Consider the following 27,934-nt stretch of genomic DNA (forward strand, 5'->3'; position numbering starts at 1 on the left):
TTTAACGCAAAGAAAGAATGAGAGGAAGGTTTGGTAAAACAATACAGGGGTATCGCAATGGGCCCAAGGCCTCTGAGTGAGGGATCAAATATGATCCCAAACCCCAGCAACCTAACCTAACCTATCTATAGAAGAAAACATTCGGTCAATATGCATCGACGGAACGAAACATGCGGGGAATAACAAAGCAATATATTCCGCATTTCGATCGCCATTTTTTGTCTATTTTGCCATTCGTCGTCTCTAATGGTCCTATCACTCATTGTTCTTCTAATTCCTTCTTCCCATGATATCACTGGTCTTCCTCTTCTTCTTCGATTTCTAGGGGCATATTCTATAGCTCTTTTTAGCCATCATCGGTGCCTAGCACTCATCACATGTCCATACCAGGCAAGTTGTCTTGTTTCTATGTTGTCTGTAATAGTTGTGTATACCTTTCCTGGCTTTCTTCTTATATCTTCATTTCGAATATGTTCTGTTCTTGATATCTGACACGCTCTTCTCAAGAAATCAATTTCCACCAAGTCCACTCTTTTCCTGTTTCTTTCTGTCTATTGTTAGCATTCTGACCCATACGATAAAATAGGCTCTACCGAGGACTCTACTATCGATTTGTAGATTGCCATTTTTGTTTTTAATTTTATTTTATTCCACCAAAGTACTGCATGTAGAATTCGGATACATTTCTGCCCTTGCTATGTTCTATATTGAATGTCCTTTCTTGAAATATTGTAGTTCCTAAATATTTGTATTCTTTGCATTGTTTTATTATTGCTGAGTTCTAAATTCCGTTCTACTTGTCCATCGTCTGCCGTTTTTAGATGTTCTGTTTTTGTCATGTTCGTTTCCACAATCCCCATTTTGCGTACACATCTTTCAATTTTCTGAGCATATAATCAATATCTTTCTCATCATTAGCAACTAACCTGATCCTCGGCGAACAACAAGGTTGTCAAGCAATGATTATCAATCTGTATCCCCATTCCTGAGCATTTACGTCTCTATACATCAAGAGCCTCCTAGATATAGATTTTAAACAAAGTAAGCGACAATTAACAACCCTGTTTAAGTCCTTTCGAGATATTCTGGGGTATATATATATATATATATATATATATATATATATATATATATATATATATATATATATATATATATATATATATATATATATATATATATATATAAGGGTGCTGATATATTTTTGCCAATTTTTACAACGCTTGTTGCGTTTTTTATAAATGTTATGGATTGCGCGGACATATACTTAGTTTAGACCGATTTTCGTCAGAGTTTTGAAAAGGTTTGCTAAGGGTACCGATCGATGGTATGCTTTTTTAATATCGATAAAAATCAGATGAATGGGTAAGTTTCGAAATTCTCTTTTCAATAATTTGTTGTAAGGTGAAAATACTATCTAAGCACGTTCTTCCTGTGCGAAAACCACTTTGCTCATCTAGTTCTTGGCATTCCATTTCGGTTCTCGTTTTCAGAATTCTGCCATACAACCTTCCCATTGCACTGGCGACACTGACACCTCTGTAATTTCCACATACGTTCCTATCTCCCTTCTTACAGATGGAACTAATATATGAAGAAGAATATATAACAAATACCGTAAATAATAGAGTGGATACAACAAAAAACCTAGGTATTAGATGTCTTTCTCAGAATCAACTTGAGGGATAAGTGGTAATGGGCAGGACACCTGGCAAGAAGGACCATCAAAAGATGAACATAAAAATTACAGCATATCACCTACGAGGAATTAAGAGACCTAGAAGAAGACCAAACCTAAGATTAGACCATGACATTAAGAAATTAGCAGGGATAACTTGAACCCTGATAGTCACCAATAAACAACAATGGGAGATTGTCTACATATGTAAGGGAGGCTACACCATAATATGATTTGCATTGATTAAGCTGGAAATGGTGACGTTGTTGATGATGATGATGATGTTGAAGAAGATTCTCAATAAACAGGGATGATATATAGGCTTTATCAATTTATAGTTAAGATTCGTTGATGAATTATTTATAACTTGGCACAATGATTAAAACAACCTGCCCTGCATCAATTTGACGGCTAGGAATTAGGAATATATGGCTGTATATACGTAATTCGTATTCAAGAACTCCTAAAACATATTTTTAACAAATTTAATTTTACCTCCATTTGCAGAAAATATTTTTTTAGCTTTAAAACTTTTCCCCCGCCCTCTTAACTTTAGGGACTAAAATAAAATTAAATTGATTTTAGATTAAATGATGTGCGAAGTTGTCGCTCATTGCTGCCACTTCAAAACGCCTTTCAACATTTTTGGTGTTTTTATAGCGGCTTTATATACTAAAAAAACTTTTAGAAACTAATTCACAAACTGGTTATTTTTTCTCAAATTTTGAGCTTATGTGCGTTTATTTCAATGTGAGTGTTAGAAATATATTTATTCTGATGTAGCATTTGTTTGAAAGTACCGTATGATCGAAAAAAAAACGGCATCTAAGACGGCTGGGAGTGACAAACGAAGATAATTTTGGCGAGGTCAATCTCTAGATGTTATTTACTAAAAATTGCCATAAAACTTGTCAAAAATGAATACTGATTAGAACTATTATAATTTTTGCCTCTTCAAACTCAGGATTTTTTTAACATCCGTTGAACTGAGACAGTGTAAAAATGTTAAGAAAACTACCGATGAATTGTGACAGACAAAATGTTGATTGGATTATTTCGTTAAATATATAAACAGTATGATAATATTAATTGAAAAAATCAAATCAACACATCACAACAAATTGAAAAATAATAAATCAAACATCTAATTCATAATATTATTGTTTGCGCGGTTATAATTGTATAATGTAAATAAATTGCTTGATAACTTTAGCGCTTTATTGATATCCAATTTTAAATAAACAACGGATAGACATAATCATAATTGTAGACAATCTGATTATGCCTATTTTTAAAAAAGTATTGGCAACTTTAGACAAAGAAAATTTCTGATGGAGTTTTGAATTATTTGCATTTTAAAATAAATAGTATAATATATACTTAGTATACTTTTATATAATTTACTTGCGCAAATTCTCAAAACGAGGTGTAAACATATAACTTTATAATATATTCAGCTGATGTGATTTGGTAACAAGAATAAACCTTTCAGGGATCCCCTAATAGAACAAAAATAATGAAAAGTTTATTCTGAGAGGCTCGAGAATCCAAAAAACAAATTTCTTACTGGCATTTTACTTGAGCTCTTTCATAAGCTACAGAACTTTCCTAAGCTACAGAAAACACGAAAACATAGAGTATCACTTTAATTTTAAATACCTCTTAACAGACACAGCTAGTAAAATATAAGATAATATCTGGTAATTTTGACACAATACTGTACAGTCCAAATATGTAGTATGTGTAGTATCATATTCATCTAGTCCAAATATCTAGATGAATATGATATTTAAATTTCGATCATTACTTTTAAAAAACCTTTTCTAGTGTATAATCTAAGTCAGCAAAATACTAATTCACCACAATACACCAAAATACTTTGCTTTTGCATTGGACACGCGTTTCATTAACCATGTTAGCATGGCTAAAACGCTAAAACTACTAAACTCTAATCATCTCCTGCGAACTAAAACCAAAAGTGAGGTGTTTTGGGGTATTGGGGTAATGTATGTTGTATGGGGTAATGTATGGGGTAATGTATGTTTGTATTTTATTTTGCTTTTGTAACATCAAAGGTTCCAACCCCCAACTGTAATATAAATGAAAATTTATGCCTTCATTTTACTTGGCATATTTATACGCCGTATCGCTTATACGCGTCTGCATTTTTGACACTATATAGTGACTTAGCATTGTTACGCAGTTCACATAAACGCGTTTTTGTTCATTCCATATTAGAGAATTTCATTCCAAGTTCTTGGATTCAGTTCTGCTTTAAGCTAGTTTCTGCTTGAAAAGCAGAACTGTTCTGGTCCAGTTAGTGGAGTGCTTGCCCCGTTTCTACCTAGACCGTTTGCTTTTTCATTGCCTTCTATCCCTTGGTGAGTGGGCATCCAAAGTAGGGGGGAACTTTATTTTCTTTGCCGAATTTGTTCAGCTTCTCTAGCCATTCTTTGAGCAACTTCGAATTGATGGTTACTGAGTTGATCGCTTTTAGTGCTGCTTGACTATCGGATAAGATAGTTCCTATATAAGATAAATTGTACGCATCTTTCGATAGCGTAGATTTCTGCCTGAAGGAGGCTGGGGTAGGTGCCCATTGGGTTCTGAGTATTTAGTTTTCGGCTCAAATACCTACTCCTATCTATGTCCCCTCCATCTTTTACGTGCTGAGCAAACGTTTCTCTCTTCCAATCCTTCTTATTGCTCAATACTACAGTGAGATCTTCCTCAAAGTTGTAAATTTTCTTTACAAACGTTCTGCCTTGCTGCACAGACATACTGTATGTCCGTATTTAATTAAAAAAAAAATATACCGTCTCAAAATCGAGAGTTGGATTGGAAAGTTAGCTTAGAAGTTTTGTAGAGGAAATAAATTACAACGGCAAAGTAGAAATCATGAAATGTCATCTGATAACATTTTATTATTATAAAAATTAGAACCAAAAATTTCCAAAATAAAAGTTTATATCTAATAGTAAAGTATATATTATAATATATAATTTAGATAGTTAACATAATAACGGTAAACTAGTTGCTATGAATCGATCAGTTTCATAACACAACTAACAATAATTAACAATCCATATCGAACTAATAAATAATACTTATATGACCTACACCAATATCATCGTCTAAAAATATGTCTGGAAGAACACAAATATAAACAAAATAGATTGCAAGCCTACCGCAACAAAGCAAATTTTGGTTCACACATTTACTTATGTATGTGCGAATATCGAGTCGAAAATGTTATCAGCAGCGTTTCTTTGCCCGGTCCGATAGACGCAAAATATACGTACATATACATGTCTAATTGCGGGTCTACATAGTACGTTTTTAATCTATTAGCAAAACAAGGATCGCGAGAAAAAATTGTTTTAGTTTTTAGTGAGCCCGGCATTGTCTAGGCGTGCGAACGCAAAATCCTCTCGTTTTCGCATATGCGTGTGCGTGTGTGACGGTACAAACTCTTCGTTTAGTGATTATCGGTGGACTTTTGGACCTCGAATAATTTTTGGATGTCTTCGCTGGATCAGAGCGTAAGTTTAATTAATTCGTATGTTCTCTCTCTCTCTCTCTCTCTCTCTCTCGCTTTCTGACGTTTTGTTGAAAGAAAGATAAAAGTTATTTTTTATTACATGTATTAAAAATTATAGAAAAAAATATAGGTAGAGTAATAGTTATTTTTTATACAAGAGACGATAATGCAATTTTATCGTCGTGTATAAAACAATATTTTTTTCCATGGAGAATTACGTTTTAAAAAATATTCAGAAATTATTATTTCAATGAATTTATTACGAGTTGAAAAAAAAATTGTGCTGAGTTGGCGTTGGTTTCTAGTGGTTCTTTTAGTTGTCAGTTTTGAGTCAATATTTTTTAATTCTCTTTCGTGTCGATTGCTGATTGAATTGGAGCCAGAAATGGCTCAAAACGAAATAAGTAAATTACCAACAGATATTCAGGCTGAGGCGACAAACGCCATAGCCAAACTACTTCCATTTAAATCCCGAATAACTTATGAAAAGGAATACAAAAATTTTCAAAAATGCAAGCAATTAAAAAACGTGCGAGAAGAAATACATTTTCTAACCTATCCTCGCTGTTAATGTATCATTTAATCTACCCTTGCGGTTAAAGTACTATTTTATCTACTATTTTTGATAGATATAAGGCAATTTTAACAGTTGCTATGGAAAAAAATAAATTAATACATAGGCAGAAAAAGAAATAGCATTTTAACTTTGTACCTTGATTGAAATGATTGAGTACTTTGGATAAGCAATATCCAAAGTACTCTATATCAAATTATTTAGTTAATTTTATTTTTCGGGAGTTCTTGATTTAATACCGACTTTTTTGTCCTAGATCCAAACAATATATATTTTGGTTCTTTTTTCTTTAAATAACATATACACAATGAGTTATAAATAAATGGAGATATATTTTCACGGGGCTGGTAGATCTTGATAAAAAAACATTTCCTTTTTTGACGTTTTTCAAATATGTCCAAAATAGCCAAATTATTTTATTTTAAAAATAAAAAAAGGAAGTTTTAGTTATATTTTGAAAATCACTGGATTTTTCAGTGTTTTCTTTGCTCTAAATTTAATCTACTGTACCTATGTTGCCATATTATAAAAAAATATTATGCGTTTTAAGTGGAAATTAAAAAGAAAAACATTTTTCTTTTAATGCCAAATTTTCATTTTATTTTCACAAAAAAACTCATAGACAGAAATATACCACCCCTAAAACTATTTCCTCCTATTTAGGACTCACCCTATACAGAGTGAGTATTAAATAAGTGCAAATATTTTCAGGGCTGGTAGGTCTCGATAAAAGAACCATATTTTCTCTTTACCGTTTTTTTTTAAGTCCTCGGGTATTTTAAGTCCAAAATACCCGAGTTATTTTACTTTGAAAATTTCCAAAAAAAAGATTTTTTGATTAAATTTTGGGAACCAGTGGATCTTTTCTGGGTTTTCTTTCTTGTTCAATTTTTTTTTCACGAAAAGAACCTTATAATAGTGTTTCTGGGGTCGAAATATATCAACCCTAAAACATTTGCACTTATTTAGGACTCGCCCTATACCGGGTGCGTCTCAAAAGTGGCTCACCCCTATAACTTTTTTGTTTTTTAGATAAAAAAAATAGATTTGGTATGTTATTGTATGACATAAATTAGGATTGATTGATCTATTCAATTGTTTTTGGTCACTTCCTGTTTCACCGGAAATGACAACAACTTTAGATTTTTAAATGAACCGTCGATATTTTTTTTTAATTTATTTCATAGAAAATGACAAAAAAAGAGAGAGAATGTCATAAGTTGACATATGATATGTCATTCTATTCAGAATGTAAAAGTTGTAGTCATTTCCGGTAAAACAGGAAGTGACCAGAAACAACTGAATACATAAATCAATTCTAATTTATGTCATATTAAATACTAGCATACCAAATCTCGTCTTTTTATCTGAAAAAATAAAACAATTACAGGGGTGGGCAACTTTTGAGACGCACCCGGTATAATTGAAATTATTTTTATGAATAACTCGATATTTCGACTTTTTTTTATGAAATTCTTTATCATTTATCTATATAACATCCGTTTTGGGTATAAAAAAAACAATTACCTACTTACGATAAGTAAGTATAGTAATATAAGTGACAAAAAATTCTAAAATTATTTTTTTGTCATCTGACTATTTTTGGGCTTTCCTAAATTCAATTGAAAATGAACAATATTTCTTATATGGCCGTAGATAAATTAAAAAAAACTTAAAAGTGTCAAAAATCTGTACAGCTAGAGAGAGCTATTTTGACAAACAATATCCAAAAAATTACGGAAAGTACATGCTTTTGAATTAAACTGCCAGATAACAACTCGATTGTAATTGCTTTACACTATTATAAATGAATGATATTTCTTAGGAATTGCAATTGTAGTGCTTATAGCCCTAGAGCTTAAAGTTAGTGGTCGTTATTTTTTTGTTTCTTATTATATTAAAACAATACTTTAGAAACATTAAGCTAAAAAGAATATACATTTTTATTATATAAATATAAGTTATTTTTATACATTAGTATATGAATCTAAAATCTCTTCATAGCATTTTTTCTATATCCAAACTATGTATAGCTACATAAATAATATTACTCATACAAATGATCATTAATGCAAATTAAATAAAAAAGCACTGTCATGTCTCGAAAAATTGTATGTTTTCCTCGTATTATTGAAAATAATTTGAATATTACAAGAAAAAATTCGGTTGAGGAAGTTGCGGTTAAGTTTGGCATAATTTGGTTATTAATCAGCGTCAAATACTTACTCCTATTACTGGAATTAATTTCACAATTCGGTTTTACAGTGGCATAGATATTTCTGTTGGGCCATATTTAAAAAATTGCCGACGTTTCGACGTGTATTTTCGTCTTTATCAAGGCTATTTCCAGCTAAAAGATTCTTTTGTCAGAAGTAATCAAATAACTTATCCCGATAGTATGGGTACAATCAACACTACCCATACTAGCGTATACGTATACCAGGTGATGCATCGTCGTTCGGAACATAGGAAATCTCCTGCAAGGCCAATATTTAAACAGTTCAAAATTTGCATGGGATTTCCAACGACGATGCACCACCCGGTATACCATCGTATCGTATACCCATACTATCGGGATAAGCTTTTGGTTACTTCTAACATAAAGATCTCTTAGCTGAAAATAGCTGGTTCTAAACCTGCCAACGCTTTTTTTTTCTCGATATACCCAATATACCCGGTATATTTCATATACCGGGTGGTGCATCGTCGGACTTCGTTGGCTTCCCTAATTATTTTAGAGAATAATTATATTTAAGTTTATTGAAGAGCACTAAAACCCACATTCAAAAGAATAACTTTAGATATTTTTGATTAGCCCGTTTACGAGTTATCGCCGATTTCTTTTTAAATATTCCTCCTTTCTTATGGCCCTGTATTTACTTATGAGCACCAGTCAAGGTAAAAGATAACTGTCAAATGAAGTTGTCATTTCGGAAATTTACCTATTTAGTCCTTTATTATTATTGAAAACTCATTCCTACATCGGAAATCTTAACGATGTATTTATAAATACAAATTAATATGAATTAAAGTAAAATAAAGTAATCAATTACAAGGTTAATTATAGTTTTATTACAATATTCAATAACTTATTAATTTAGGTACTATTAAATTGTTAGAACTTTAGGATTTAAGAAGATGTTCAAATATACCTCCATCGACTGCTAGACAATAACCCAGGCGATCATAAAATTTTCTTCTTACATTCGCTAGTTGGTAAACTGAAATTCTATTGCATTCGGCAGAAATAGCATTTTTTAACTCGTTTAGATTTGGGAATTTTTTTATCCTTGTATATCCTGTTTTTTAAATGGCCCCAGAGAAATAAATCATTTGGCGAAATATCAGGAGACCTTGGTGGCCAATTTACTGTATGATTTAGGCCAATAAAATTTCCGTTAAAACTACTGTCTAAATATTCCCAAACAACCAGGGTACTATGTGCCGGGCAGCCATCCATTTGGTACCAAACTTCCTGATTTTCCCTAGGGGCATCATGTAAAGCAGGTAAAATATGATTTTCGAGTAGTTCCAAATAATAATCTGCATTTTAATTTCGCGTAAGAAATAATGGCCCGATAATATTGTGTCCGAATATCCCTGCCCAAACATTTACTTTCTGTGGATATTGCGTCCTTGTTTCGACAAACCTGTGTTGGTTTTCTTTGTTCCAATATCGATGATTTTGTTTTTGTTTGTGATTATTTAAGGTAAACGTGCATTCGTCAGTGAAACATATGTTTTTTAAAAATTCCCTATCCGTATTTGCTCTTTCCATCATATCAAAACAAAACGCCTGCCGCCGTCTTTCGTCCCCATCTCGTAGCTCTTGGTGCTTTTCATATTTGAAGGAATAGTATTTATGGCATTTCAAAATTCGAAACGCTGTAGTGTGATCTATTCCTATTTCATCCTCAAGTTTCCTTGTGCTGATCTTTCCATCGTTCTCTTCCACGGACAATAAAACTTCCAAGTCGGTATCATTTCTTGCATCTTCTCTTTGTTCCTGCCTTGCTTCACATCTGCAGCTATTTATTAGGGTACCTTTGGTCTCAAATCTCTGGATATTCCTTGCGATTGTAGATTTTCCAGGTATCGGTCTATTCGGATACAGAGCAGCAAATATCATGTCCGACACCTTTTGATAACTATTTCGTTGATAATACCATTTAATCATCAATACTTTTTCTTCGGTAGTCTAATTCATAGCTAATATTTTCGATGTAGGTATGAGTTTTTAATAATAATAATAAAGCATTAAATAGATAAATTTCTGGAATGACAACTTCATTTGACAGTTATCTTTTTCCTTGACTGGTACTCATAAGTAAATACAGGGCCATAAAAAATGAGAAATATTTAAAAAGAAATCGGCGATAATTCGTAAACGGGCTAATCAAAAATATCTAAAGTTATTCTTTTGAATGTGGGTTTTAGTGATCTTCAGTAAACCTAAATAGAATTATTCTCTAAAATAATTAGGGAAGCCAATAATTGACCCCATTAAAATTTACATGGTATTTCCTATGTCCCGCTCGACGATGCAACACCCGGTATAACATAAGGACGCAAATCTACCACATTATTATATTTACCGTAATTATCAATAGATAGCATGATTGTAATAAGAGTAAAAAAATAAATGAGATTACTTATTAGACTGCAAGCCTCCTTGGTTATCACTGTAATATTAATCTCCACTAAGTAAGATTTTGTCAAATGATATCTGAGCGAATAGCACCAATTAAGAGACCTGCAAGCTGCAGTATAAAGTCAAAAAGCTTCTTAGTTTTTACTCCGAAAAGAGATCAGCTAAAATGACCACAAAACTGTTACAGTCATTACATGCCCTGGCACATAAATCAGAATCAAATTATTCTGATTGTCCAGTTGATTTAGAGATTGGCTCACCCCTATAACTTTGTAATTTTTTCAGATAAACAAACGAGATTTGGTATGTTAGTATATGACATAAATTAGTATTGATTGACGTATTTAACTATTTTTGGTCACTTTCTGTTTTACCGGAAATAACTACAATTTTTGGGTTTTAAATAGCACCCTCGTCTCAGTATGTTTTTACTTTATTTGATAGAAAAGAAGAGAATGACATATCACATGTCAACTTTTGACATTTTCTGTATCATGGCTGTGTTAAACACACTAATTTTTAATCATGGAGTCTTGGAAGTAGTGTCTAATGTTTTTCGTGTCTTGTTCTAGCCAGTTAAAAGATGCCCAAATCGCATTTTTAATCATATCTCAATTTTTTCGAATAGAACAAGGGTGGCTCATTAACATATTTGGAAAAAGCATTTTTTACGAATAATTTGGTACCACACACTTGGTATTTCGAGACAAACTGTCGTTATGATCTGCATGTTACAATTTCAAATAAACCATATGAGAAAATGTCAAAAGTGGACATATGATATGCCATTCTACTCAAAGTGTACTTTTTTATCGAATTAAATAAAAAAATACCGAGGGTGCGATTTAAAAATCAATAGTTGTTGTCATTTCCGGTGAAACAGAAAGTGGCCAAAAACAATTTAATACGTCAGTCAATCCTAATTTATGTCATATACTAACCAAATCTCGTTTTTTTTTATCTGGAAAAATAAATAAGTTATAGGGGTGAACCACTTTTGAGACGCACCCGTATGTTAGCTTTTGGTGTAAAAGAATACAAGTTGAATGCTTTTAAGGCGACTTTACAGTATAATATTGTATTTATTTTGCACACAATGATTACCAGCACAGTTGTGAGCTGTGAACCATCCTAGTGTCTGAGCTACAGTTTAGCCTTTTTTAGCATTCCCGTTTTTTATAGTCTTTAATAATCATGAAGTATTAACTAAGATATGACTATGATTTTCATTTTGCTGAAACACGATACATGTACCAAATTTACCACAGATTCCACTTATGTTTTCCATCTAGATATATATAACTCCCCTTCCTAGTCATTCTACGAGTACTTTCTACATTCTACCGATTCTACATTTTTGATGGATATAATATTGCTATTGAATATAAAAGCCTGGAAATCAAATTAAGTACCTATATTTCCAATATTTTTTGCAAAACAAATTTTAAAGCATGACTAAGATCAACTCTGGTAAATATACCGTATGATCTAAAGAAAACGGCGTCACCGATGGCTTTGAAAAAGATCGCTGTCATTTTATATGTAAAATTATATGGGGAGTGTCATTGATGTTCATTTCCAAGCCAACTGGACGGTTTTTTTTCGATCATACGGTAGTAATACATTGGTAATATATCACGGTTTCAACTTCCATTCACAATAATTAGACGTCTATAATTAAAAGTCAGAAAAAACGACAAACCGAAGACACTATTGATTGTATGCGCTACTAATTGCGTTAGCCTCATTTTTATTTATATTGCTAATTCCATATCGCATTTTTATTTATTTTGCAGCGAGTATCGTTGTTATTCTCTCCTATTTTGCCTTAGATAACCTTCAAACTATTTAGCTGGCTGTTTATTAACCGATTTTTCTCATTATCGAACAAGAATAATATTTAATTAACTATAAAAATATCCAGTAATTACAGTTGCAACACCGAGATTCAATTCTAATTTCTGTGATGGAAATATTTCGTTTTTATTTATGGATTTTTTGCTTTTAATGTTGGATTTTTTCCATATTTTCCAAACATTTTCTTGATGAGGCATAGAATCATGTTTTATTTATACCTAAAAAGTTAAATTTATATTTAGTTTTAAGCAGTTTTAATATAAGTTTTTATCTTCTCTTTAATAACTCTCTTTTAACTAACTGTAAAAATGTACAAAACAAGTATAAGTATAGTTAATAGGGTTACAATTAGATACCTACAAAGTTTTATAATAATCATAAAATATTTAAAGGAAAATTAAAAAGTATTCACCCCTAAAAATTTTGGAAAATTGTTAATATTGAAACAAAGATAAAAAGTATATAGCCAGTTGTTTCATTCATTTTCCTTATATTTTTTAACTTTGAATTATGATATGCCTTATTTTTTGGAGACTAGATTTATTAATTAATTAAATTTTTATCTGCTTTAATATTAAATATATAAATTTAATAAGATTTTATTAAAAGAACATCATATAATGTTATTTAATAATTTGGTAAAACTAGAGGAAAAGTTTGAAGCAAATGTTTATACTTTAATTTATCATGTTTACCAGTATTTGATTTACTTAAAATAAGAATTAGATTTTCTTACTGTAAATATTGATATTTCTTAATTTTATAGCACTACCACAAACATCTTTGTTTTTAATGATAGGCCCAATAGGAAATCAAAGATCAAATTTTCATGGTGTTTCTTTACAATGTTTGTTAAAAATTAGTTATGTAGTACTATGCGGAGATGACTATGGGATAGTCTCTGAACGTTTTAGTTCCCGTTTTCAGTCCAATCACTAAAAGGGATAATAGGCCACTGTTTTTCTTCTTGAGTACCGATAAAGTATAAAAGATAATAAGGAAACGGAAAATAATACAAAAGAGGAAAAAAGATAAATTTTTAGTTATTTCCAAAGTAATTATAATCAATGAAGTCGAGTGTATTAGCTAGAATCAAATTCGATTAAAAGCGAAGCCAACATATACATGTAATAATTATAAAATTAAAAACGATATTACATTAAAAATTTGACTCTACTTTAAATTAAAAAATATCTATAAAAGAAGAAATATATAGGGTCTCTCCAAAAAAATTCTTTATGGGTATTTCGCCACTGCACTACAAGAAAATCTACAAAATAAAATAGTTATTTTTTGTAAACACTTCTGGCGTTAAACCTAAACGGACACTGCTTGTCAGAAGTTATGTTTACAGTAATACAAATTTGCCTAACAAAGAAAAAATGCTTACGACGGAAAGTTTAAAAAAAAGTTTATCTCTTTCTCTTTCCGTCGTCGGAAGCAAAAAAAAATAAAAAAAGTTTGGGGCTTTTTGGTTTTACCTTATTAAGTAATTGTTATCAGGTAGTAATTGTTAATTTTCAAGTATAACTTGGATATAATGTCATTTTAACAGAACGTCAAGGGTTTCTTGTAGACGTATCTGTTTTAAAAAAGTAAAGTGTTCTCGAATAGTTGGATTTAAATATTTTAAATAGTTTTTTTCTTTATTCTTTGTATTTTTTTTGCTTCCGACGACGGAAAGAGATAAACTTTCCGAAACGTTAAGCATTTTTTTCTTTGTTAGGGAAATTTGTATAACTGTAAACATAACTTCTGACAAGCAGTGTCCGTTTAGGTTTAACGCAGAAGTGTTTACAAAAAATAACTATTTTATTTTGTAGATTTTCTTGCAGTGCAGTGGCGAAATACCCATAAAGGATTTTTTTGGAGCGATGAATCCGCCACATAGGTATAGACATTTTTTAATATATAGGGTGTCCCAATATTCCCTGGACATAAAACTACTAAGTATTTTTGGAAGCAAAATAAGTTAATTGGACACAAATTACCTGAACTTCAAACTTTAAAAAAATAAACAAATTTTTTCAGATATTTTAAGAACCGTTATCCCGATTTGAATGAGATTTTGGGTGTCTATGTTTTGTTAAGTGCTTTAACATTTGACGTTCATAAAAATCAAGAAAAAGTACGAGAAGGGTGAAAACTGCCCCCAGCCTTACATAAATTTTAGTATAAATATTTTCCAACCCAACCGGCGACAATTTTTTTTCCTAAAATGATCCCTCTAGTATTTACTACATTTTTTGTATCTTGCAAAAAAACGCCACATCGTTTTGAGAAAAAAATTTTTGGAGAATTTATTTTTCCAGAGCAGACCTACAAAATATACAGGTAGTTCCAATATTCTGTGGACATAGAACAACTACGTATATTTTGAATCAAAATAAGTTTACATAGTGCACATAATTTACTTTTATTCAAAAGTGCTTCGTTTGTCCGTTAGAGGGCATGAATCAAAAATAAACCCGAATGTTAATTAATCTAAAATGTATTATTTTTTTAGAAATATAGAATATTGGAAGTCAGCTTTGAAAATATATTTTATCCGTCAAAAAGTATGCGCGGTGGCGTTTTTACACAAAAGGCAAAAAATGTAGTAAATACTAGACGGACCATTTTAAGAAAAAAAATCGGTTGTCGCGCCGGCGCCGCCGCGCCGTTTGGTTTGGAAAATATTAGTACTAAAATGTATGTAGGGGTGGGGGTAGTTTTCACCCTTCCTGTACTTTTTCTTCATTTTTGTGAAAGTCAAATGTTAAAGCACTTAGCAAAACATTGTAACGTTTTTAGTTCGTTACATGTCTTTTTTATATATGATATATGATGTCCGGCGTATCATTACCGGATTCCGTATCGTTCAGGCCTGATAATTTGTTTGAGGCACTTGGCGTAATTTTTGCGTTCTCTAGTCAACAACCCTGCTATCGTTTCACTGCTCTGTGGAGGCGCTGTCAACATCGCTCCAAGGTTTCGCTCTCCGCGTTTAACCTCACTTTTGGTTCTGGCCGGTTTGCGGCGTTTGCGGCACGGTCGCAAACCCGACTTTTAGAAATGGTAATTTAAATCTTGCTGCATGATTTGAATCAGCTGCCATTTCGAAGCTACAGGTAAAGGTGATTTATTATCTTTATTAGATTCGTTATTATTACTGCGTATTTTTAGGGTAGAGTTTTGGATTGGCCCACCTTAACTCGTATTTGTATTTTGCTGACACGTGTACTTTTGCTGTGGTCCTCCAGAATGTTAAATGGAAGAAAGGACAGTTCTTTTGTTTATTATTGAGCCCTCGGAAGTGTTTCGAGGTAGGTTTATTTTGTTTATTAGACCTTGTTTGGTTTTGAACAAGAGTTTCGTATTTTTGGGGTCTTATGGTTGGATGTCCAAGGTACGGACAGTATCCAAGGTACGGGCATTATCCAAGGTCCTAGTACTGTTCCAAGGTACGGGTAGTGTTCCCATGTATAGTTTTCCTATGGACAGGTGTCCGATGGACGAGTGTCCACTGTACGGATAGTTTATCCTATGTACAGAGTGCCCCAGCGTGGATGTGGCGTAGGTCCCATGCTGCTTTGTTCCTGTTTTTAAGCCTAGTCGATAGTTACGGCTGTATTGGTTCATGATGTCCTCATCCTGGCCCCTTTTGAAAGCACTTTTGTATAGAGATCAATTGTGTCCAATAAACTTATTTTGCTTCCAAATATACATAGTAGTCCTATCTCCACGGAATACTGGGACACCCTCTATATTCTTCCCTCAGTATGCTAAACAGTAACGGTTTGAATGTGATTTATAACGTAACCACCAGTAAATTTCCTAAACTATTGATAATTTCTTTAACGTGCCTAATAACTGTTTTTTATGATATTATAAAACACGTTGCTATTGATTATACAGAGTAAGTCTTAAATAAGTGCAAATATTTTCAGGGCTGGTAGAATGAAAAGACTAAAAAAATTTCTTTTTTTCCAAATTTTTTTTCAAAAAATTCCAAATTTACAAAATCTTTTTTTTTGCGAAAAAATCTCTAAGACGTTTAGGACACACCATTCATATGAATCACACCTCTAAATATTAGCATGTCTTTAAGGAATACCCTGTATATACAGGGGAGTCTTAAATAAGTGCAAATATTTTTAGGAGTAGTATGATTCGACCGCAGAATCACGATTATGAGTTTTTTTCGCGAAAAAAAAAAATTCAAAATTTGGAATTTTTTTAAAAAAAAATTTGGAAATTTTTTTTAGTTTTTAGTTAAAAAAACATAATTTCTTGATAATATCGCAATATAGGGAGAAGATTAAATTTACAAGAAAGAAAACCCAGAAAAGACCCAGTGGTTCTCAAAATTTAAGCAAAAAATTATTTTTTTAAAGTAAAATAACTCTCTTAATTTGGACTTATTTGAAAAACGGTAAAGAGAAAATTTGTTTCTTTTATTGAAATCTACCAGCCCTGAAAATATTTGCACTTATTTAAGACTCACCCTGTATTATATTGTGATTTTGAATCAAGTCACTTTAACCATGTCGTTATCATGACAATTTTAGAAATTTAGCAAGTAGAGTCCAACTAATACTTAAGCAGTTTTAATATTTTTCTATATCGTTGAAAAGCAAGTTTGTTGTCACCCTATAAAATACAAAAATAACGATATTATTCCACTAAATTGAAGAAATTTAGAAATTACGTAAAACTGTTACATTATGTATATCTTAATGTAACTAAGAATATCATAAAATTCATTTAGATCATAAATTTTCAAGACATAATTGATAATCTGTAAAACTTAATATTATATTTTATATTACAATTTTACCAAGTTAAGATGTCAAAAGATTGTATTGTTATACTGACAGTTAAAACATATTTTAAGACTTTTTAATAGTATACTCTAGTAGAAATACATAAACTCTTTCAGTGTTAGAAATCATTAATTACATTCTCATTTAAAAATTATTTTATGCCAAAGAATCAGTCACAGAATATAACATTCGTTTAACTAAACTACCATTCCGTGTTATGATTTAGTCAGTTTGCTGGTCACATAGAGAGTGGCGACAGTAAGATGCTTTTTTTTCTTTATCAAACTATTTAACCATTACTCTCATTAGAGATGCCCCCTTGACCTGTGAGATAGAGATTGAGTGCTATTTTTTGTACGGTTACTGCAGTGCAGTTTAATCAGCTTAGATGTTTATAGTCGGTGATGACCTGAGGAGGTTAAGATACAGTTCTAAGACAGATGAATAGACTTTGGTAACGTACGTAGACCTTGGAACGTCCAAAATATAATTTGCAGGAGCGTCTGAAATAATAAATTTATTTTCGGCTTTCAAACACATATTTTTGTTAGTAATAAATCACTGTTTTACATTAATCTCTGAGTTTTAATTGCTATCTATAGTTCTCTACTTCGACAGCGATGGTGAGACACACTTGAAACGTAAAGCTTAGTAAGGTAAAATTTCGTCTAAGCAAATAGTCACTTAGAAGTTTGTCCCCGTGAATATTCAGCCAGCTGGTATTTACACAAAACGGGTATTTTGATTTTTAAGTGTTTAGCTTTGCTAACGAAATTTCCAAATGATTACTGTTCTAGATTTATCGAAATTTCATATTCAATACAGGGTGTCCCAGAAATAAGTGCAAGTATTTTAAGGGGTGGTAGATCTCGATAAAAGACACATATTTACTCTTTATCGTTTTTCAAATAAGTCCAAAACAACGGAGTTATTTTACTTTGAAAATTTCCAAAAAAAACGATTTTTTGCTAAAATTTTGAGAACCACTTGATTTTCTTTCTTGTAAATTTAATCTAATACCTATGTTACCGTATTATCAAGAAATTATGTTTTTAACTAAAAACATTTTAAAAAAATTCAAAAAATTTCGAATTTTAATTTTTTTTTGCGAAAAAAACCTCATAGACGTGTTTCTGAGGTACTATACTACCAGTTAAAATACTTGCACTTATTTCTGGAACATCCTGTATTTATTATATATACAGGATGTCCCAGAAATAAGTGCAAGTTTTTTAAGGGGTGGTAGGTCTTGATAAAAGGAACATATATTTTCTTTATCGTTTTTCAAATAAGTCCAAAATAACGGAGTTATTTTACTTTGAAAATTTCAAAAAAAAATATTTTTTTGCTAAAATTTTGAGAACCACTGGATCTTCTCTGGATTTTCTTTCTTGTAAATTTAATCTACTACATATGTTGCCATATTCATTCATTATCAAGAAATTATGTTTTTTAACTAAAAATTAAAACGAAACAAATTTTATTTAAAAAAAAATCCGAATTTTCAAAACTTTTTTTTGCGAAAAAACCTCATAGGGGTGTTGAACTATACTACCAGTTAACATACTTGCACTTATTTCTGGAACACCCTGTATATTACAATTCATAATTAAAATTATATCTTAAATCTTTGTTTATCTTAAATCATTGTCTTTACAGTAGGTATGGGGGCACCTTAGACAGACAGCCACTTCCGGTCCAGACACCTAATTCCAGGAACCCAATCAGATAAGAACATGTAAAATACGTTAATAAATAAGAATAAACAGGTTTGAGCCGTGGTGAACCGCTTTAAAACAGAAATAAACAGGTCTAAACAAAAAATGAACAGGTCTGTTGTTTTAAACTAAAAGCTGTTCAAAGCAGTTCAAAAGCGGTTCACCGCGGCTCAAACCTGTTTATTCTTATTTATTAACGTATTTTACATGTTCTTATCTGATTGGGTTCCTGGAATTAGGTGTCTGGACCGGAAGTGGCTGTCTGTCTAAGGTGCCCCCATACCTACTCTTTACAAAAGGAAAAACTTTTTTATTATTGACATTTAGAGGAAAACGCATTCATCATAAGTATTTTTTGCTTGTTCTAAAATGGTTAATTCCGTTTATACTTTTCCAAATTTCCATACCGTTTTAAAGAAAATTTAAAAAACCGTGAAAATATGCTTGAATTTTCCGATATATGATAATATCGTTTCGATATCATTTTTTGATAGAAAATTTAGGAAAATTCAACTATTATTACAGTTGAGGTTTGGAACCTTTGGAGTTACACAGCAAAATAAAACACTAAATCACCACAATACACCAAAACACTTTTAGTTTTACACTGGACGCGCGTTTTGCTAACCATGTTAGCATCATCAGCAGATGATTAAGATTGATATTTTTCATCTGTCGTCCAGTGTAAAAGTAAAAGTGTTTTGGTGTATTGTGGTGATTTAGTGTTTTATTTTGCGTTATTTTGAAATTCAACTATATTTTCATGTATTTTTTTATTTTCTCTAAAATGTTATAAAAACTTCTTTAAAATGGTTTGGAAAAGTATAAACGGGATTAACTATTTTAGAACAAGTAAAATTTTTATGAAGAATGAAATTTTTCTCAAAATATCAATAATAAAAAAGTTTTTCCTCTTGCGAAGTAGAAAATATATTAATTTTTCGTTATTATAATTTAATTTCTTTTATTTATTAGAATCATAGACCTATATAAACGTATTGCTAAAAGTATTAACAATATTTTTCTATATCCATCACCTGATTATACAGAATGAGTCTTAAATAAATGCAAGTATTTTTAGAGATGGTATATTTCGAAATTCCCAGAATCACCTCTATGAGGATTTGTGCGAAAAAAATAAAATTTTGTATTTTTCCAAAAAAAACTTATTTTTTTTAATTTTTAGTTAAAAAAAATAATATCTCGATAATATGGCAACCCAGGTAGTAGATTAAGTTTAGAAAAACAAAACCCAAAAAAAATCCAGTGTTGATTCTCAAAACGTAAGCAAAAACATATATTTTTTAAATTGTTTAAAGTAAAAATGGTTTAAGTAAAATAATTTGGTTATTTTGGATTTATTTGAAAAACTGTAGAGAGAAAATATGTTTCTTTTATCGAGATCTACCAGCCCTGTGTGAAAATATTCGCGGCGATAGTAAGTTAGACGTTTATGCAGTGATAGGCTGGTCTTTGAAAATTTGGATTTTTATGTTAAGGCAGAGGGTATTTAAACTTTTTTGTTGACATTTTGATCAGCATGAAATTGCGCAACTTTACTTCCATTTAACCAACCTCGTATCTGGTCTAGTTTCTAAGATGCCAATAATAAGGCTCGATTTAGTACCCCTATACATATTAAAGATATTTTCTCTTTATAGGTATATTGTTTTGTCTATTTTATATTTTTGATGAAAACTTCCGATTAGATCTATAAAGAATAAACTACTTCTAGGGAATGCAATCCCGCAAATGCGGGATCCCTCTGAGATTCCGCGGGATCAAAGTTGCGGGATTTACCATGCGGGATCCGCGGGATCGACACATTACTACTGAGTAACCCAATCGATCTCGATCAAAGTCAAACCGCTTCGTTCCGGCCAGATGCGTCGACGCTAGGAACCCGGGGGATTCCCCTTACGGTTTAGCCATTAAAAATAAGTGAAACAAACAGGTTAGTTGTTAGATTTCTTTCTGGCGTCTGTGTGTAAGTGAAGAAAAGCGTTTAACTAGTACTTGTGGACAATTTCGTCAAATAAACTGCCCGACATAATTATCGGGATAAGCAAAATTTTAGGGTAAATTTAAAGTTGAATATCTCTTGAACTAATAAAGATTTTGGGATGCGGTTTGGACCAGGTATTAGATGCATCTAGTGTGATTAAGATGCTATTTGGTTTTCGAAAATATATTTACCGAATTCTCGTATACAGGGTGTATTATAAAAGTGTAAAAATTTGATCAAGAATCTTTTTTACCGCAAATTTACAATTTTTAAAAAATCGAAATTTTTACCAATCTGTATTGATATTAGAAAAATTGATTTGATCGGTTTTTTAATTTTTTTTAAAAAAAATACGACGTTTTTTCGAAAAATATGCATTTTTAGTGCCAAAAAAATATTGATATAGAGTGTATCTAAAAGCCAGATAATTAACACAAGTTAAAAAAACCAACATCAGAATAATATTTTTATTTATAAAATAAGTAGATAAATTATAATAAAATTTAAGTTTATTTAATATTAAATATATTTTTTGAACACCCTGTATACATCGGTACAAATTTCTGTACAGCTAGTTTAATATACACGCTATATCAATATATTGTGGGCCTATGCAAAATGTACACAATACCTTTTGTACCATTTGGGACCAAATGTATGATTATTGTTTACAGTCCCGCAATTTTGCGGATCCGCGGGATTGACTGGTTTAATCCCGCGGGTTTGCGGGATTGAGATTTTGGTGCGGGATTGCATTCCCTAACTACTACCTACTTATCCATTTTGCTTTTTTTATAACCCTATTGATTATCAGGATATTTCTGGGCAAAGTAAAATTCTGTTTTTAAAAAGATATAGTAAAAGAAGAAAGAAGTAATTTTTATCACAAATAATCAATTCAAGCTTCCGTTCGTCTTTCATAATAATAAAGATAAAGTCCTTGAATTATAATAAATAATGTATATAAGACCCAATATTTTCACATTCCTATTTAGAACAATAGATCTTATTTTTGCAAATATTATAAATTTAATATAATATGTATGTGGTAAAAAAATTGTGTTCTGTTGAATTTACTATTCTAAGATATCTTGGTAACGGAGGTGATATAAAACGAATGTCAAGTGTCAAGAATAAAATTAGCCCATTGAGATAATGCAGTTTCTGTAAGAAAAATATTAATTATTTCAATTAATTCATTTAAAATGATACGGGGTGGCAATATTTATTTTTAATTAATAGGCTTACTTCAGCAGGCGTAAAATTTAAATTTTAATATACATTAAAAATTAAAATTAATTTAGAAAATTGACTAGATACTTTCATTAATATGATATAAAAGAGAGATGTTTAGTGTATATTGTATTGTAATAAGTATTTTAAGACTACAACTGAAACTAAAGTTATAATTAAAGCACACGAAACTAATAGATATAAAACAGAAAATTAAAAGGTAGTACTTATTAAATATGTATAAATATATATTCCGCGTTGCAATAGTCCTGAAGAACTACAAGCACAAATTAACGAACTAAATACAGCCAGCAATAAAGTAGGTTTCAAAATGAATTTAGCAAAAACTAAAGTAATTTACACCGAACTGGTAGACAAACAATTCTAATAAATAACACAACACTGTTCGAAGTAGTTGAATAAGCTGGACAGTGGAAGTGACTACAATGAAGAAAATCGGAGCTTTTCAAATGTGGTTATTTCGTCGGATGCTGAAGATACGTTGGACGGAGCACGAATGACTACAATGAATCCCTATTACATCGCATGAAGACGCAATGAATCTCTATTACATAGAGCAGGTTTTAGCAACTATTACATAGAGCTGGTTTGAAGTGGAGGCTAAGAATCAGTTTGAGTATTTTCCAAGAGTATGGTTTAGGTATGTGGATGTTATTTTTGCTGTTTTTGACACACATTCAGACACCATACATAATTTTATTTCTAAGTTAAATAATCGTTTTCCTTCCATTAAATTTACGCATGAAATTGAGAACAGCGATAGATTACCATTTCTAGATGTATTAGTTATTAGAAATACTAATAATTGCCTGGAATTTGATATCTATAGGAAAAATACCACCACACGCAGATATATTCCTAATGAATCACATCATAGTGTTGAACATAAAATGGCTAGTTTAAATTTCTTAGTTCATAGATTACTTAGTTTCCCACTTTCCAACGAAAGATATGAAATAGAAAGAGATTACATTAGGAATGTAGCTGAGTGTAGTGGATATTCTCCTTCACTAGTTGATAAATTGATTAGAAAACGTAGGTATAGGTTAATGCTTTCTGAAAATTCGACTTTTCAAGTGGAGAAAGATACGTCTAAATATTTTTCAATACCGTTTGATAGAGAGTTATCCCCTGGTCTAAAAGGAATTTTTAAGAATGTCAATTATAAACTTGTGTATAGTGCTAATAATAAATTACAACAATTATTAGGTAATCCAAAGGATAAACACCTCCACTGCAAAGGTCGGGTATTTATGAAATTTCTTGTAAAGATTGTAATCAGAAATATGTTGGGCAAACTAGAAGATCAATATTAACTAGATTTAAAGAACATTTAGCTCAGATAAGATATGGTAGACCGGATAAATCTTGCGTTGCCGAACATATTGTTGATAAAGAACATTGTATAGATCTTAATAATTTAAAATTAATTAAACAAGTCTCAAATTACAGGCAATTAGATGCATATGACAGCTTAGGGTTTTTATATAAACAAATTTATCCGTCAAGACTAAAAGTTCTCAAAGATAAACACAATATAATCATACACAACGAGCTTTCACATCACATAGCACATTTCACATCCTTGGCCAGCTAAATAGATTGACAGTGAGCTATCGTGGATATAAACACACATTCCTAATGTAGTTTACAATTTGCTTCCAATTTAGAATAATTATAATTATTATACAGGGACAGTCTTAAATAAGCACAAATATTTTCAGGGCTGGTAAATCTCGATAAAAGAAACACGTTTTCTCTTTATCATTTTTCAAATAAGCCCAAAATAAACCGAGTTAATTTTACTTACTAAAAATAAAAAAGTATGAATTTTATGCCCATGTTTTGAGAATCACTTTTTTTTCTGGGTTTTCTTTTTTGTAAACATAATCTACTACCTATGTTGCCATAATATTAAGATATTATATTTTTTAACTAAAAATTAAAAAAAAATCATTTTTTTTTTCGAAAAATACCAAATTTAAAAAAAAACGCGAAAGAAACCTTATAGACATGTTTCTGGGGTCGAAATATACCACCCCTAAAATATTTGTACTAATTTAAGACTGACCTTTGTTTAAATCTATAAACTCTCTGAACACTTTTAGAGCCCCCACAAACGCACAGTTATTTATTTTTATTTTTATTATTAAACACAGGCAGACTGTGCAGGCCAGTCTGCGCAGTTTAACCTGTTACAGCCTGTCGCACACACACGCAATTTTATAGCACAATTTTATCTATAACGAACTGAGTTACGGACTCACTTCGGCACATTTTTTCTAAGTAAAAATGGCCTCCCGAAATACACATCTGTCTTGGATAACGAAGCGAATAAACGCTTATGCAATAAGTAAAAACGCAGAAAAACAACGGTTACTTAAAGGAAATAAGTATTGCCATGTTAATTTGCTTGCTGATTTAACAGTTGTAAAACAGGATTGGTTTAACTACCTAAGAATGAACGACGAAACTTCCTTAGAACTACTGAAATTGACGTCTGGAATTGGGAATTGGGCTCGGTGAGATGCAAGTGTCTTAAAGTTGCTAAACTGATTAGTTTTGATGCTTATGCTCGTGGGTGCTCCGGACCCACTAATTTTCTCTCGTGGGTACCTGAGCACCCGAGCACCCACGTAGTCGGCACCCCTGGCATGAACCAAGAGAGAGAGAGAGAGAGACTTCGAGGTATAATTAAGAAAAGGAAATCGGTATACTTTCGTCATATTCGTCACATCTTATCATCAAAGATAAAATTGAAGAGAAGCTAGGTCCAAGCAGAAGACAGATGTCGTGAATGAAAAACATAAAAGAATGGACACTAATAAATATTCAAGCATTCCTCAGAACAGCAGACAAACAAGAAGAATTTGCTGTAGTTGTTTCTTCTCATCTTTGATTAATCACGATTCTGCTTAAACTGCTTGACGTTTAAAGCTGATTTTTGGCAAGCGGATTGACTGTGGGGTGTAGAGGTTCGATAAGGAGGGGTTTCTCGAACCTCAAATTACAAGAGGGTGAAAACGTCCCTCAAATAATCTATACTAATATATAACATTCTTAAATGACTCACTGATTAATCACGATCCTGCTCAAACCACTCAACGTAAGAAGCTCAATTTTGGCATACAGGTTGATTCTAGGGTGTAGTGGTTCAATAAGAAGGGATTTTTTGAAATCCCAGTTCCAAGGGGGTGAAACCACCCCTCAAGTATTACCATATTTTTTATTTAAAAAACGATCAAGTTTCCGAAAAAACGCTCGTACACGTATATTTTATTTTGTTTTTTACATATTTTAAGATTTTTTAAAAATGTATACAGGGTGTTTCGAAAAATCTGGTCATTGATTAATCACGATCCTGCTTAAAGCGCTTGACGTAAAAAGCTGATTTTTGGAAAACGGATTGACTTTAGGGTTTAGAGGTTCGATAATAGTATTTAAAACCCGGTGAGTTTTTCGGAAAAACTTTTAAACACGTATATTTTATTTTGTTGTTTTACATATTTTAAGGTTTTTTATAAATTTATACAGGGTGTTTCATAAAATATGACCATTGAGTAATCACGATTCTGCTTAAACTGCTTGACGTTTAAAGCTGATTTTGGTAAACGGATTGACTGTGGGGTTTAGAGGTTCGATGAGGAGGGGTTTCTCTAATCTCAAATTCTAAGAAGAAAACGCCCCTCAAATATTACAATATTTGTTATTTTAAAAACGGTTAGTCTTTCAGGAAAACGTTTGGACACGTATAATTTATTTCGTTTTTTACATATTTTTAAATTTTTAAAAAATCATACAGGGTGTTCCAAAAAGTTGGGTAATTGATTAACCACGATTCTGCTCCAGTTTGTATGTTAATGGAAATTCTTGCTTTGCTTTATCATATCACCATTACAAATGATTAATTCGACGCGAACGAAGTCGCGGGTACATGCTAGTATATCCATAAATATTTTGATTTTCTGTGATTAGCAAGATATCTGTCTCCATTCCTTTCTTTTACTTCCACTTGTAAAATAATAAGTTTATGTTACTAAATTAGAATATTGTTTATTAATTTTGTAGGTAGTTTTTCTAGTTCTACAGTGAATGTAAAAATAAATCAGTCTATTTAGTAATTATTAAATATCAAAACTTGCAAAGTTAACTGGTGTTAGTTTTGATTATATTAACAAAAAAATAGGGTTTGTGTGATTATATTTACTAATATCATAATATATTAAAAATAAAATTTAAAACTAAGGAACCGTTTGGAGATATATTTTATACTTAATTTTAGCGTTCTAATTTTTACTTTAATTTTTTTATTATGCAATCTATTATGTTTACATTTTTATTATGTAAATACGAAGATTTTAATCAATTGAATCAATTAACCTTTGCCAATTTTAAACGGTTTAATTAATAACCATATTTTGATTAATGTTTAGTTTTTAATAAGCAAAACAAGGAAGGAACCTACATTTCTCATGTATATCAGAATTATTATTGCTGACACTGGAATAATAAAATCAATAGAAATATTTAAATATTTTAATATCATCTCATCATATCAAAATGTTAAAACGATACATTACAAAAAGGTTTTTTTTGAAATTATTTATTAGTATTTATTATCTACATAAAAGGAGGTGTTGTGTCTAATTAATTATTTTTCTGTAACATTTGAATACATCACTGTTATTTATAATATATTCACATTAAATAAGATGGATAGATAGATAACAAGTTTTACTATGTCACGTAGGTCAACTTATCCTATAAATTTTAATATTTTACTAGAAACAAGTTTGCCAACAAAATATCTTTTGGAAAATACCTATGTTGCCTAATCCCAGCTAAACTACGATCTATAATAATTATATATTATTAGTAATTAGATAATATATTAATACTTTGCTTATGGAAAAATTCTCACGTATAAAGTGTGTTATTTATGGTTGTTAAAATCGGATGACTATCAATAAACCTTCTGACACATCATCTGCTGATGATGTTAACATGGTTAGCAAAACACATGTCCAGTGTTAAAAGTACGTGTTTTGGTTTATTGTGGTTTCAGTGTAACATGTGTGCAGTAATAATACAGTAATATAATATAATACTAATAAACATATCAATACACAATAAAATTATATAAGGATTCTTGCCACTTAGCTGCTTTTATAGAAATTTAATTCTACGCTGTGTTTGTCATAATGTGGATCAACCTGCTAATCCACAAAATAACAACAGATTCACAAAATGACAACCACAGCGCAGAGATAGTTAGATCAACCTGCTCTCACTACCGGTTTCGGAGCCCTACTCCATCATCAGGTGAGCTTGGGAGATCCACAATATGACAACCACAGCGCACAGATAGTTAATTCCGACTTGTCGAAAAGTGTCGGTTAGATATTAAGTCCCGAACGGGAGATAGCGGCCTGCGTGCAATGGTAGTACTTTTGTACCACCGGGGCGCAACTATCGATAGTAAAAGGACGGTAAAAGGTTTTTTTTTCAGGCAAGCCAAATTATAAAATAGAAAACAAATTTCTTGCAGTATAGGTATATAATAAAATTATATAAGGATTCTTGTCACTTAACTGCTTATATAGAAATTTACACATTATGACAAACACAGCGTAGAATTAAATTTCTATATAAGCAGTTAAGTGGCAAGAATCCTTATATAATTTTATTATATACCTATACTGCAAGAAATTTGTTTTCTATTTTATCAATAAACAGTAACATAATATTATATTACTGTTAAACAGAATGTCTTAAGTATTTGTTTGCATTTGGTGCGTTTTGGTGTTGAGTAGTTTGCTGGTACAATAAGCAATAATTTTTGACTAAATGA

The 27,934-nt window shown here is 31.1% G+C and overlaps 1 protein-coding gene across 1 annotated transcript in view; it reads left to right on the forward strand.

Moving 5' to 3' along the window:
- Positions 1-4,969: 4,969 nt before the first annotated feature.
- Positions 4,970-27,934, forward strand: part of LOC115879385 (broad-complex core protein isoforms 1/2/3/4/5) — a 132,812-nt gene continuing 109,847 nt past the window's right edge. Inside the window, exon 1 of the mRNA XM_030896175.1 lies at positions 4,970-5,220. The gene's annotated coding sequence lies outside the window, so the exon portion shown is untranslated. The remainder of the gene's footprint in view (positions 5,221-27,934) is intronic.

Source organism: Sitophilus oryzae, unplaced genomic scaffold (genome assembly GCF_002938485.1).
Source record: "Sitophilus oryzae breed Bouriz unplaced genomic scaffold, Soryzae_2.0 scaffold_1576_pilon_pilon, whole genome shotgun sequence".
In the NCBI taxonomy this organism is placed as follows: domain Eukaryota; kingdom Metazoa; phylum Arthropoda; class Insecta; order Coleoptera; family Curculionidae; genus Sitophilus; species Sitophilus oryzae.